The sequence below is a fragment of the Parasteatoda tepidariorum genome, chromosome 7 (assembly GCF_982258835.1).
Source record: "Parasteatoda tepidariorum strain Cologne lab strain chromosome 7, Ptep-v5.0, whole genome shotgun sequence".
Lineage (NCBI taxonomy): Eukaryota > Metazoa > Arthropoda > Arachnida > Araneae > Theridiidae > Parasteatoda > Parasteatoda tepidariorum.
In genome coordinates, this window is record NC_141761.1 from 5,456,201 (window position 1) to 5,470,816 (window position 14,616).

Genomic DNA, 14,616 nt, shown 5'->3' on the forward strand with positions numbered 1-14,616 from the left:
ATTTATATCCCACACATGGTATGTAAGATTTGATCTTAAGTAATGTCACTTTTTTATGCAAATACACATCTCAGCACACTTTGACCAGTAAAGAGACCAGTTAACTTATGTTTAGTCTCTCAGTCACTCAAATGATTCCCATCAAGACTTTCCCGTGATAAAAATCGCTTTTGGTAATGAGTGTTTATCAGAATGCCAATTCTACCAGTTTACCCTCGCATTATTTGAAGGCCATGAAGAAGTCAGTAATGAAGCCATTCAATTTACATAACCTGAATGTTTAATATTAATTATTAAAATTAATATTAATTATTACCTGAATGTTTAATATTAATCATGACCAAAAGGACGTGTTGTGATGTAGAAAACCGATAATTCTACTCCTGCTGACAGACTGTGGGTTCACCCAAATGGGAGCAACAAAACAGGAATGTAAGCAAAATTTAGGAATTTGTCTGATAACGTTCTTGATTGGTGTTGTTGGTCGATGGAACATTACAAAGTCTTTCGCCAAGCTTCTAATGAACATTCCAGAAAATGTCTACTGCAACGACTTTAATGTCTTGAAATCTTACATCAAGCCCTGTATTTATCTAGGAGAAACATATTTTAGGTCCATTGCTTGTTTTTATTTTAAATTTATATTTTTCTGTTTGGCTAGATTCATTTACATTTATTCACCTAAATTCATTTACATCATATACCTTTGTCAATTCAGTAAAAATAAGAATATTCTGTGTATTTAATAAATGTTCCTGCTACTGCTGCTAAATTTGCTTTTATAAGAAATTTTCCAATTTAGACAAAATTACACTTTACAAGTGAATTTGCCCTGCAGAGTTTGCTGTATTTATTTATTATTCTAAAATCATGCTTTACAATATTTTGTTTTCTTATTTTGATGTATTTATTGCAGTTGTGATCTTAGTATTTGATTTCTGTGTCCTCTCATCGTTATATAACATACCCAAGTGGCTTGATGAAACTTTAAAATGCACTAGCAAACCATTGCTGTTTTTAGTTGGTACCAAGAAAGATGCAGTTGTAAGTCTTATTCTATTCTTATCATGGTGTTTCTCAGTTTAATTAATATTTTATCAATTTTTCTATTGAACTTTTAAATTGTAATTATACTATTTATTAAACAGGAACAAGAAGTTTCTGAGTGCTTGGTAATTTAAATTAACTTTTGTGGTTAGAGAAATTAAGGAATAAAGAGTTAAAAATAGATTTTGATGTTCAATTAAGTCGTGGCATGACTTAATGAATTATGCATTTGTCTTGAATTTTAAAAAACATTAACCGTTGTATTGATTGTTAGGAAAAGAATAACATATTTATATTCGCTTTTTATAAAATGTAATAAAAACTAATAATTAGTTTAATTTAATGAAAATTGGATTAAGAATGATTAAAAAAAATTAATTTAAGAAATTAAAGAAATCTTTAAATGCTAGAAAATATGTGATGCCTATTTAGGCATCACAACTCCTGAAACATTATTTTTCAGTTCTATAATCGTGGAAGGATTTTATATTATTAACTGAAGTAATATTAATAACATTTAAAAAAAATTTAATTTTAGTAAATTAATCTCAAAATTTTAGTAATAAATAGTATTTATTATAGGATTTCTGTATTACGATATGAAAATATTGTTTTCTTTATTATATTGATTTAGTTCTTTTAGATAATTTATTTAAATTGCTTTTGAATAATTTGAATAGATGCATAGCAGCATTTTCAAACATTAAGAAACATTGACAGAATTTAATTATGTATTTATTTTTTCGTAGTTACTCTGCCACTTGGTTTAAGGTTATGTATGTGCATGCTTAACTTTCGAAATCACATTATTTAAGAGGTTTTTTTTGGAGCTCTTTCGTCAAAGAAAATAAATAAAACCACAGTTTAAGTGCCTTACACTGGAGGCAAAGCTATAATTCTATTTTTTCCGTCTCTATCTAGATTTGGTGGCCCTGTAGCCACAAGGTGACTGATTCACAAAACTGGCTGGAGTCACCAGTCTGCTATGAATCTTTTATACTGTTCTAAAAATTAATTTATTTCACTTGTTTCTTAAAATTTTTCTTCATTTGTAATGTTTGCCATATTTTGACTTTGTAATGTTGTAATGTTTGCCATATTTTGACTGCATACATTATTAAAAGTGTAACTTTCAGTTCTGAAAAAGTGTCCACATAATTTATAAACTGGCTATAAAAATAACATTTACGAAAAAAAAACTTTTATTTTATGCAACAAAGAGCTTTTGTAAAACAGCTTTAAGATCTCAAATGCAAAACCGAAAAGCAAAGCTAAAACTTGCTCAAGTAGCACTTTTAAGCTTAATGTGTATTATATTTGTCTTTATTAAAAATTAATCAATAACTATAACAGTCCATTACTCCACTAAAGAGTAAGAAGAACAATAAAAAGTTTCAGCTTTGTATCAGAGTTAAAATTGTCTTACAATTTATATTTTACAGTTATAACCATTGTACAAAAATTATTTAAAATACAAAACTTCTTTTATAAGCATTTTCAGGTTTTATGCTTTAATGTTTGACTTTTAAATAACAAAATGTCTCTTTTAGCTATGAAATTTGATTTAGGTTAAAATTTGATATTTAGGGTTTCTTAATACCTGATATTTTTTTTTACAGGCGAATTCTGCTTATAAATGACAGAAAATGAGGCTATTAAAGTAGCGAACACAATTAATGTAATTAATTGTGTTCGCTACTTTGGCCTTTATCTTCAAAAACAGGTTTGTATTCTTCAGTTGTTTTTTTTTTTTTTGTTTTGTTTTTGTTTTTTTTTCTTTTTTGCATTTCTTTTATTTTAATGTAAATCGTAACTTTTTTTTTGCTTATTTAGTTTATGAATACTATTCTATTTATTTTTATTCTAACTTTATTATAATTTTCAGCATTTTTAAGTGATGTTAAAAACAAAACAAACTTAAAAAATTTAAAACAATCTAATATATATATATATATATTTGTATAAATGATTTTCTCAAAACGTAAACTTTTTGAGAAACTTGAAGGGAATAAAAACAACAATTTTGAACATTTTATCTCATGATTATCTTAATATTAATAATTTTTACATTAAGACCATACATTTAAGTATACAAATCAATGTTCAGCAATGAAAAACTTGAAAAATTAAAATTTTATGACACTTATTGCATTATTAGGCAGTTATTGCATTATTAGACAGTTTTTCATTATTATTGCAAAAGTCAAATTATTTTCCCCTCACCTTTAAAAAAATATAAAAAAAAACTTTTTCCTATGAATAGAATTTAAATTAATAAAGGAAAACATTTTAAATAATATTAAATATAAAAATTTCAATAATAGTTTTCAAAAAAAAAAATTTTTATATCTAGAATTTTGGAGGAATAATAAGATTTTTTACTTTTTATTGCAAAAACATTTTTGTATTACTTATATTTTTATATAACCTTAAGTAAGAACACATTTTCTAAGCAAACACATAATGATTTAAAACCAAAATTTTTGTTTTTATTTTTAAAATGTGTTTTTGTGTACAACAATAGTAATTATAAAAAGAAACAAGGATGACTATAAATCAGAAAACACCATTTTTTTTTTATCTTATTAAAAAAAAAAAAAAGTTCTTGACTTATGTATGACCTCTGTAATAATTTAAAAACAATTTTGATATTGTTTATTTTGCATTTTAAAATATAATATGTATATTGTATCTAAATTGTTTAGGGTTTGGAAACTGGCCTTTGTGGCCTTTTTTAAAGGACACATAATTTCACTTCTTGTTTATTTTGTGCATGCATTTTTTAACCAAACAGACAAGTGAAATGTCAGTTAACTCATTACTTAATGTCAGTACTTGGGTTGAATTTTAACCTTGATCTTCTTTTTTATCATCTATATCTGAAATTAGGAAATATCAACAAGTAATTAAAACTGAAATTGAAAATTGCTATAATACTTGAGAATTGTTTTGTTTTTTTAAATTTTTTTTTTAGAAAAGTAAGTTATTTTGAACAAGCAACAGTTAAACAACAAAGAAACGCAAATACGCACAATAAAGTTACCTACGGATTTTTAAAGGTAAAATTATGCTTATTGACCCTAAAGGTTACGGTACTGTTCTGTAGAGAAAAGTGTTCTTTGTAACATGGAAGTGATATTTTATTTATCTAGAACAATCTATGGTGTTTCATTGACACTTTTCGCTCTTAGTAGATAGTAACTGCACAAAAGACATGTGTTAATTTAACTTAATATACAGATTCTCATTCATTTATTTTAGCATACTTTCAATTCAGAAGTCAATTATAACCAATTCTAGTATTTTTATACTTAAATATTTATTAAGGATTGTTTTTTAAATTAATGATTTGATGTACAAATTGGGTCTTTGAAAATTTAGGTGAAAATGTTGATGCCCTATTCCAACGCATTGCTTCTGTTACATTTTGTGAAGATATTTTGAAAGAGACAGCTGATGTAGATTTAGCTAAAATAAATGAAAATTTTGTGAGTAAGTAAGCATCAATTCTCTTTCCCTTTTTTTCAGAAAAAATTATCTGAATGAACAGTGAATTTATAAAATATTTCTTTTAACCAATTTTCAAATCATATCGCAATACTGATAACTTAAATCAAATTGTAATTTTTTACTTTGAATCGCTTGCAATTTTTGTTTTGTTTTGCTGGAATTTTATTTTTATACGTAATTTTCATCTTTCAACTCATAGGTTACCATTAATGCTCATTTGCCACAAATGTTCGCGTTACATTGTTTTTTGAATTTTTATTGTACGGTCATGTGGGGCTACTTTGTGCAGGATTTCGCAGTTTTTGAACTTTGACATGTAAAAAAAAAACTATGTTAATTCAAACTTTAGTAAAATTTATCTATATTATATTCATAACTGGACTCAGGCGAGTGAATTTGATCAATATTGGCATTATTTGTATGTAATATTTACAAATAATAAGTCAAAACATACCTTGCACAAAGTAGCCCCCAAGTGGACTACTTTGTGCAGCAATAGGAATTCAGTTTAATAATCATGTTTTTAGCAAAATATTGATATAAAATTGTTAAGAAAGTTAATTGTTGACATTTTTAATAACAAAAACATCAAGATATGTAAAGATATTAGTTTAAAAATAATTTTCAGCGTTAAAAAAACATTTGAGTTTAAACAAAAGGAAACCATATAAATTTTTGAACATTGAAATGGATGAAATTTCAAAAATAATAATTCTTACATATTCATTAGCATGTATAATATTGATAAATTCGAACATAACATGCTTGAAGGAGCACGACAGAACTTGCTCTTCAGTTTCTGTCAAAATTACCTGATGTCCTATAAAATATATTTTTATGCGTTAAATCGTTTGATTAATTCATTAGAAAACCTATGTAGAAGAGAAAAAAAATAGTTTACCAGCACGTTTCACGTGTTTCTTGTGAATTTTATTGGAGATAATATTTCTGTGGATTTTGTACTTCCGAGAAGCTTCTGCAATCGACATATCACCAGCAACTGCTTGCAAACATTGTTGCACCTTTTCTAAAGTGTAATCACTGTAATTTCTCGTTCGAGGTATTTTTTTTTATAATGTCTGACACTTTTTCTGTCGAAAAAAAAAACGAATGAAACTTTGCACAAAGTAGCCCCCACAGAGCATTTTTTTTCATTTTCCGCTTATTTGTTACTAATTTTAAATTTTTTTAACGCTAACATGATACAATTGTTTATTAATGTATAAAATAAAAAATTTTGCACTTACGACAATTGTTTTATCAACATCTATGCATTTCACAGCTAAAGTTTCCACGCACACTTTTTGACGTCCGATGATCTCGAAAAGTTGTTGACATTGAATAAACAAAACACACTCTGAGATTGTTTTAAAATTCGAAAAAATTTTAGAAGTAATAGAGGAGACTTCTATCTTCAAATTCCACACATTTTTAACGTGAAAAAAACATAATACTGATAACAGCACTTGAAAAGTGCCAAATTCGAATTTGCACAAAGTAGCCCCCACTGCACAAAGTAGCCCCACATGACGGTATTGCCCTTTTTTTATCTTTTTAAATTCCTTTTAGTATGAAGTAAATAAATCAAATAAAAAAATTTCCCCTGAAGAGGTTAGTATTTATTTCTTGGTTCAGTAAATTTACTTCAATGTGATTTTGACTGCCACAGCATATAAATGATTGAAACATACATAAAATAGTAGTTTTCGCTTAATTTGATTGCAGTTAATATTCTAATTTTTTTTTGTTTATTCTTATTATTTTATTTTTCATTTATATTTATTTATTTGCTGTATTTAGAAGAAGCCTAATCTTTCTCTGTGCTAATGCTTATGTTTGAATTGCCAAGAATTGTACTTCTTTTATACTAGAATTCAATTTCTTTTGCCACTTTTTTAACTGCAGGTGAACTCTGGGGTGTGTGAATTTGTTGTTAATGAAATGTGATTTTTTTCATCTTTTGGAATAGCGAGTTCAACTAAGAACTACCATGTCATCATTTTAATGCATTGCTCACTTTCGTAGAGTTACAATGTGAATGGCAGAAAGTGAACTAGTTTAACATGAAACAAAAGATTGACATTTTAAAACATTTTGCCATGATCACTAACGATCTTGATGCAGTGCACCTCTTAGCAACTTCATGGGATCAAGTTTCTGCTGAAATGATATGAAACTGCTTTGCTTATGCAAGATTTTATGAAGAAAAAAAGGTCCAGAAAACTGAAAAAATTATAGAACATCCTTCAGATTTGACATCTCAAAAATTCCAGTTATGGATGAAAATTAGGTACTTGCACTTTAAGAAGAAGACCTCCCATACCCACACATGTGACCTATGACGTCAGTGCCAGATAATCTTTATCAGCAAAATGACTTATTAAAGTTTAGCTAACTTTCTCTACATAATTTAGAATGTTAATTAACGATAAGTGAATCAGATACTGAGCCGTATCGCACGTCGAATTAGTTAAAATATAATCCTTTCTACTTCTTTTACTTGAGTTTGTTTATGTTCCACTTGGCTTCATGCCTGCCTTTGTGTTAAGTAAGAAATATATATTGAAAGAATCGAAATCTTTGTGAAAGAATATAGAATATGACATTTAAGGGAATTGATAGGTGGAATGAATCTTAAATAAATCATAAACTTATATAATGGAAAAATCATAAAAATTAAGTAGAATATCATTAAAATTATAGAAACTAATACAATGTGGGAAAATGAAAATTATGACAACTTAGCACAACAAATAAGTTTTCGAAATCTTACCGGATATATACTTTATTTCTTTGATTGATTATCAGAGCATGATTTATAGATAACACTGAAATATTTTTCATTGAATTATAAATGAGTAATTGAAATTTCAATGGCCATATTGCCAAACATAAATATTACTCATCTACCAACATAATGAATAAATCTAAACTGAAACTAAAAAAAAAGGAAAGAGAATAACAAAAACAAAATATTTCTTGATTAACAGTACCACTGGCGCCATCTGTTATTGAAATTATAAAAAGAGTCAAAACATCCTGCCACCCAAGGAGGTGGAAATGTTATTTTTTTATCAATGGACATACTTTACAGATAGGCCTGGTGGTTTCTCCATGAGCTGTTCTTAATTTAACAACCCTAATAATACCATCGTTTCCAGGAAATACCTGCACAACTCGTGTAAGAGTCCACTTTAATGGAGGTGGGACATTGTCATTTTTGAGAAAAACTAAATCTCCAACATGAAACTCTGAGCCAGAAACAGTCCATTTAGACTTTGCTTGCAGAGTTTGGAGATAATCTTTACTCCATTTGATCCAAAATTGAGCACGAAGTTTTTGAATTAAAGACCATCTAGACTTGAGACACACGGATGGTGATGGGTCTCTCTCAGGCAACGAAAGAAGTGGAGCACCCACAATAAAATGTCCAGGGGTAAGAGCCTCTAGATCACTTATTTCTGATGTTAATGGACATAACGGTCGTGAATTGAGGCAAGCCTCAATTTGACACAAGAGCGTAGCCAGTTCTTCGAAATTCAGTGTAGCTGAGCCGCATACTTTCAGCAGGTGTCTCTTGGTTGATTTAATATTAGACTCCCAGAGTCCGCCAAAATGACGTGCTGCTGGAGGAATAAAGTGCCAAGAGATTTGAAGATTGCTGGAAAAATCTTGAACTGAATTGTCTCGAACAATTTTGAACAGAGACTTCAAATAGTTACTGGGTCCTTTAAAATTTGTGGCATTATCACTGTATACATCAGATGGCAACCCTCGTCTAGCAATAAATCGACGAAAGGATGCTAGGAAGGTTTCTGTTGACAAATCAGAGACAAGTTCCAAGTGGACAGCCTTCGTAGCAAAACAAATGAAAAGTGCAATGTACGACTTTAAGGTGACTTTAGATCTTGGTAAATTTGGTTTGGTTGAAATTGGACCTGCAAAGTCCAACCCAACACGTTGGAAAGGTTTAGATGGAATAACTCGATCACGAGGCAAATCGGCCATGAGCTGGCTTGAAGAAACAGCATTTACCTTTAAACAAGTTATACAGCCTCTGAGGATCTTTCTTACTGTGTTTCTCCCAGCTGGAAACCAAAATTTTTGCCGAATTAAAGATAAAACTACAGAAATGCCAGAATGTAACGAAAGCTTATGATAATATTCTATAATAAGCGTGACAAAATGATGACTTTTCGGCAAAAGAAAAGGATGTTTAGCCGACAGTGACAGATTTGAATTTTTGAGTCTCCCACCAATTCTTAAGACCTTGTCAGAATCTAGAAAAGGTGAAAGGGTTATTATTGTAGAGTTTCTTGGAACACAGCCTTTATTTTTGATTGACTTAATTTCAGCACTGAATTCCACCCTTTGAATTTCTTTAATAATTGCGATAAGAGCATTATCCAGCTCACAAACTTGAAGGCAACCGTTTATCCGATTTTCCGAATTTCTCGAGTTGAACACGAATCTTTTACACCAAGCAATCACTCTTATTAATTTGCTGAATGATGAATATTTTTGAGTCAACTCTTGCATCAAATTACTTTCAACTGCTGAGGCATGTATTAAAGTGTCAGGGTTGGAAGTGTGAACAGAGTTTGGTTTAACCTCTTCGGTGAACGCTGAATTTGCATTAGATAGCCACTCCGGGCCCTGCCACCAAAGTTCGAAGTCCTTAAGCTTCTTTGGAAAAATTCCTCGAGAGGCGCAGTCGGCAGGATTGGTAACTCCAGCCGCATGGTTCCAGTCGCCAATATTAGTAAGTGATGTTATGGCTGCAACTCTATTTTTTACGAACTGATCCTTTAAAGAGTCTGATCGAATCCAACTCAGAACGATTTCTGAATCCGACCATAAGAACACTTGCTTCCAAATTTGATCTATCGAAATTTGAAGATTACTATACAATTTTGCTAGCAAATGAGCTGCACACAGTTCGAGGCGAGGTAATGATACTGTTTTCAAAGGGGCGACCCTGGTTTTTGCTGCCACTATGTTCACTGAAGCTCTATTTTCGTTATCCACTACTTTCAAATAAAAAACAGCTGAATATGCTTTGAGTGAGGCGTCGCAAAATCCGTGTAACTGGGCATCAATGATTAAATTATTTACAGACACCAGTCTTCTTTGAATTGCTATTTCCTTTAAAGTCTGTTTTTCAGCCTGGAAGGTTTTCCAGACACATAAGAGCTCTCCGGTTAAAGGTTCGTCCCAAGTTAATTTATTTTTCCATAGGCTTTGCATCAAAATTTTTAAGATGATTGTGGCAGGTGAAAGAAAGCCCAGGGGATCAAAAATCCTAGCTATGACAGAAAGCAGTTCTCTTTTTGAGGTAACTATCTCTGGAAATGAAATGTTCACCTGAAAAGTATCTTGCTGTGTATTCCAATACAGTCCTAAGACCTTCTGACATTGATTTTCTTCTATAGTAACATTGTGCTGCTGTGAGAGAGAGTCTTGGGAAAGATCTGATAGAACCTCTGAACAATTAGACGACCATTTTCTGAGATTGAAACCTCCTCGTTGCAAAAGTGATTTTAAGTTTGAAACTAGATTTTTGGCTTTGGGGATGGAATCTGTACCTGATAACAGATCATCAACATAAAATTCTTCCTTAAGAACTCTTGAAGCATCAGGAAAAGCTTTCTCTTCGTCCTTAGCGAGTTGTTGAAGTGTTTTTACAGCAAGATAGGGAGCACAGGCTGTCCTATAGGTGACAGTTAATAATCTGTATATCTGGATTTCTTCATCAGGTTTGAACCTCCAGAGTATTCGTTGGTAATCAGCATCCTCTTCATGAATACGAATTTGGCGAAACATTTTCTCGATGTCTGCAGTAAATGCCACTTTGAAAGTTCTAAATTTTAGTAATAGAGAAAATAATTCGGGCTGCAAACGAGGACCTGCATGCAATGCATTGTTGAGAGAATTCCTTGAAGAATCCTTAGCTGACGCATCGAAGACCACTCTTAGTTTGGTTGTGTTGCTGTCTTCTTTAATAACGAAATGATGAGGTAGATAAAATGTTGATTCCTTAATCAGTTCGTCGGAAGGAACCCTTTCCATGTGACCTAGTTGAAGATATTCCGACATGAAAGTTGTGTACTGATGCTCAAGTTCATTATTCTTACTTAGTTTTCTTTCAATGTAGTTGAATCTTTTACTTGCTTGAGTAGCTGAGTCACCAAATTCTATAGAATGTTTGAAAGGTGTTCTCACAATATAACGTCCAGATGGATCTCTAGCAACCGTTTTTTCGTAAAATGCTTCACAATCTGAATCATTCTTTGATTTCAGTTCAGCTTGAGGTAAAGATTCGAGCTCCCAGAATTTAGCCAATTGACAATCCAACAATGAGGTAAGATGACAGTTCACAAAGGAGTTTTCCTTATTGGAGTTTGAGAACACTCTTCCCGATAATAGCCAGCCTAGATAAGAATTGAGTGCAGCTGGAGTACCTTTCTTCCCTAAAATTGGTTCTCCAATTAGCAAGTCAGCGTATAAGTCGGCTCCTAACAGAATGTCTATTGGACCAGTTGCATGAAATGTTGGATCTGCAAGCATTAGACCATGCAGGTGTGGCCAGTTGCATGAAGAAAATGTGAAATTCGGTAAATCACTTGTTATGCAGTCTACAATCAAGGCTTTACAGCAAAAAACTTTCTCATTAAAATGTGGAGAAAAGACCAAAGATACTTCAGATAAAGAAGACTTTACTAGCGTATTATTAATTCCTGAATGATTTGTAACAGTCTTTGATAATTGCAGTCTTTTAACACAGTTTTTGCTCACTAGAGATTTCTGACTGCCGTTGTCAATCAGCGCTCGGCAATTAACGAAATGTCCCTTAGCATTTTTAACCTTTATTAAAGCTGTTGATAATAAAGTATTACTATCTACACTATTAGAATTTAGACAAGTTGTGCTAAGTTGAATGTTTTCCCTCACTGTAGGAACATTTTAAGAAATTGGCATTATCTAAATAAGAATTAGAATAGCAAACTGTATTGCTTACATTAGGTTCTTCAGAATTAGAATAAAATCTATGCAATGAAATATGATGTTTTCTATGACATGCCTTACAGGTGTTAGTAAAACGGCATTTATTTGCCATATGAAATTTTCTTAAACAATTTATACACAGCCTTTTAGATTTAATTACCTTCCACCTGTCATCAACAGACATCTTATTATACATGGGACAATTAACAATCGAATGATTTTCATTGCAAATATTGCATAAATTTTCGGTTTTGTTTACAACCACATTATTTACAAAAGCCTTTTTAGGAAGAACCCTTGGCTTGCATTCTGTTTGATTTGAAATACTTTTTGCTTGTTGCTCAAGAAATTTAGCCAATTCTAAAAATGTTGGAATATCTTGATTAGTTAAAGATAATTCCCATCTTTGCCTTAGTGTATCATCTAGTTTTCCCAAAATAAAATATATTAAAATAACATCTACCATAGGATTAACTTCTAACTTTAAAGTTGAAAGAATTCGAATAACTTCATTACACGTATCTAAAATTTCAAATATCGAAACCGCAGAATTAGACTTAATTGTCTTTAGATTAAATAGTTTTGAAAATTGCGCGAACGCTAATTCACGTTTATTATCATATCTCGCAACTAGAGTCTGCCAAGCGTGTTTATAATTTTCATCTGTGAGCGAAAATCCTGAAATAAGCTTGTGTACAGTACCCTTTAAACTAGCAAACAAATATTGAAATTTTTGAAGTTCTGTTAATTCTGGATTTTTATCTATGGAACTCAAAAACAATTCTTTAAATGACATCCAATTATTAAAATCTCCATAAAAACTCGGTAACTCGAATTTGGGCAACTTTAAACAAGATTCATTTAGTTTCGGTTTCGAATCATCTAGAGAAACGCCGCCATTATTAGTATTGTTTACTTTTGATTTCAATTCCGACATTTCCCGTGCAATATTAATTCGCAACGTATCAATATTAGATGCCAAATCATCAAATTCTTTCATATTGCTTGCCTCTTCCTCATTCTTGCAAGAAACGATAATTTCCGTATGAATCTCATTAAGCTCCACCCATATTTCATTCATTTGAGCCGAAAAAACATCTAATTCCGCTCTTTCTATTTCCCCAGACACAAATTTCGGTTTCAGAATATTATTTATACGCGCTACTTTACCTTTCAAAATACTACGTCTTTTCTTTAAAGTTTCCATTATAATTACAAAATACAATATTTAAGATCAAAGATTTATCGACGGACCGAAAAATAAAAACAAAAAACAGCATTAACTAGAGCAATATAAAATACTTTTATCTAGCTCTCTTAATTGAAATCGAAACTACAATTATAAACAATAGCTCAGAATTTTCACTCTGGTCTCGAAGGACCAAAAAATGGAATGAATCTTAAATAAATTATAAACTTATATAATGGAAAAATCATAAAAATTAAGTAGAATATCATTAAAATTATAGAAACTAATACAATGTGGGAAAATGAAAATTATGACAACTTAGCACAACAAATAAGTTTTCGAAATCTTACCGGATATATACTTTATTTCTTTGATTGATTATCAGAGCATGATTTATAGATAACACTGAAATATTTTTCATTGAATTATAAATGAGTAATTGAAATTTCAATGGCCATATTGCCAAACATAAATATTACTCATCTACCAACATAATGAATAAATCTAAACTGAAACTAAAAAAAAGGACGGAGAATAACAAAAACAAAATATTTCTTGATTAACAGTACCACTGGCGCCATCTGTTATTGAAATTATAAAAAGAGTCAAAACATCAGGGAAGGGAATTGAGCTTGGCTTACTCAAAATAGGATGGAAAGAACAGTTGCTAAAGTAAACAAATGCCACGTTTTAACAACCAATCGGGATCAAGCTGGTTACACTACGTCACTTGCAGGTATCCTATTGATGAAAATGCTTTCATATTAATGAAATCAGAAGTTTACCAGATTGTTGTAGGAAAAAAGATGTTGGAACTGACAAATCAGAAGAAAATGCCACCTTCTTCAAATGTTGAAATGAGGAATGCAATGAAAGTTTTGAAATGTTTAGTGCAATACGCCTTTAAAAAGCATTATGAGTCAGAGTGAACTGATGAGAGAAAATTGTTGACAGCAATTTTAAATAATGTATCATTTTTATATGTTAAAGTAAAAATGCTTTGCATAAATATAAAGTGAATTTTTTTCTTCAATTTATGTCATTTTGGTTTCCTTTTTATTGTTATCACTCTGTTAATGTTACTAAAATCGTCACAAATTTAATGCATTAGGCAGAGACTACTGTATATAGAATGCCACTTTGTTCCAATTATCTTGTCCTAAAGCTTTTATGGTATTTTTACAATTAATTAAATTTAGTGTTTATGTTATTATTATATTTAGTGTTTACCTCTTTCGAAATTTTTAACAGAAAGCAGAGCTGTTATTGAATCTGGTGTGTTGTGCTTACTTTTTTTATTCTTAACATTTGTGTTTATTTTTTTGTTTAACGTACCTAAAAACGATTTGATAGTTAATATAAAAATAAACAGCTTTTTTTAAATTGGTCTTTATGTATAAATTTAAAAAAAATTATATTTAGTGTAGATAAATATTTTTTGAAACAAAAAAAAATTAACATCCTTATTTTTAATGTTTGTTTGATAATTTATTGTTTGTTTTTTAATTATAACTAGTTTTATTTTTAACAAGTATTTTATCTACACTTTCTGCAGCTTTTTGAGATTTTTCTTTCATATCACGAGTAACATCATAGTTAAATATGTTCCCACTTTGCTTATTTGTACATTGCATGCAATGCCTTTATGCACATCTTAATAAACAGGAAGATTGCAAGCAAGGCCGGCACCAGTAGGGCGTCAGTCAATTGCCTCCTGTCGGACATCGCTTGCCTCCCTATCAGGACAAATGTAAAAATTGTTGGGAAAATGCTACTGTTTTGAAAAAAAATATAATTACATTCTTAAAAAAAATAAAAGCTATTTATTTATTTATATTTTTTGTAAATAAGAATAATTTAAAAAC

At 30.3% G+C, this 14,616-nt stretch overlaps 1 pseudogene across 1 annotated transcript in view; it reads left to right on the forward strand.

The window, feature by feature from the left end:
* Positions 1–14,616, forward strand: part of LOC147806771 (ras-related protein Rab-34-like) — a 39,519-nt pseudogene that overhangs the window by 18,980 nt on the left and 5,923 nt on the right. The window contains exon 9 of the transcript XR_015435145.1: positions 4,429–4,539. The product of XR_015435145.1 is annotated as a ras-related protein Rab-34-like (transcript). The remainder of the gene's footprint in view (positions 1–4,428; positions 4,540–14,616) is intronic.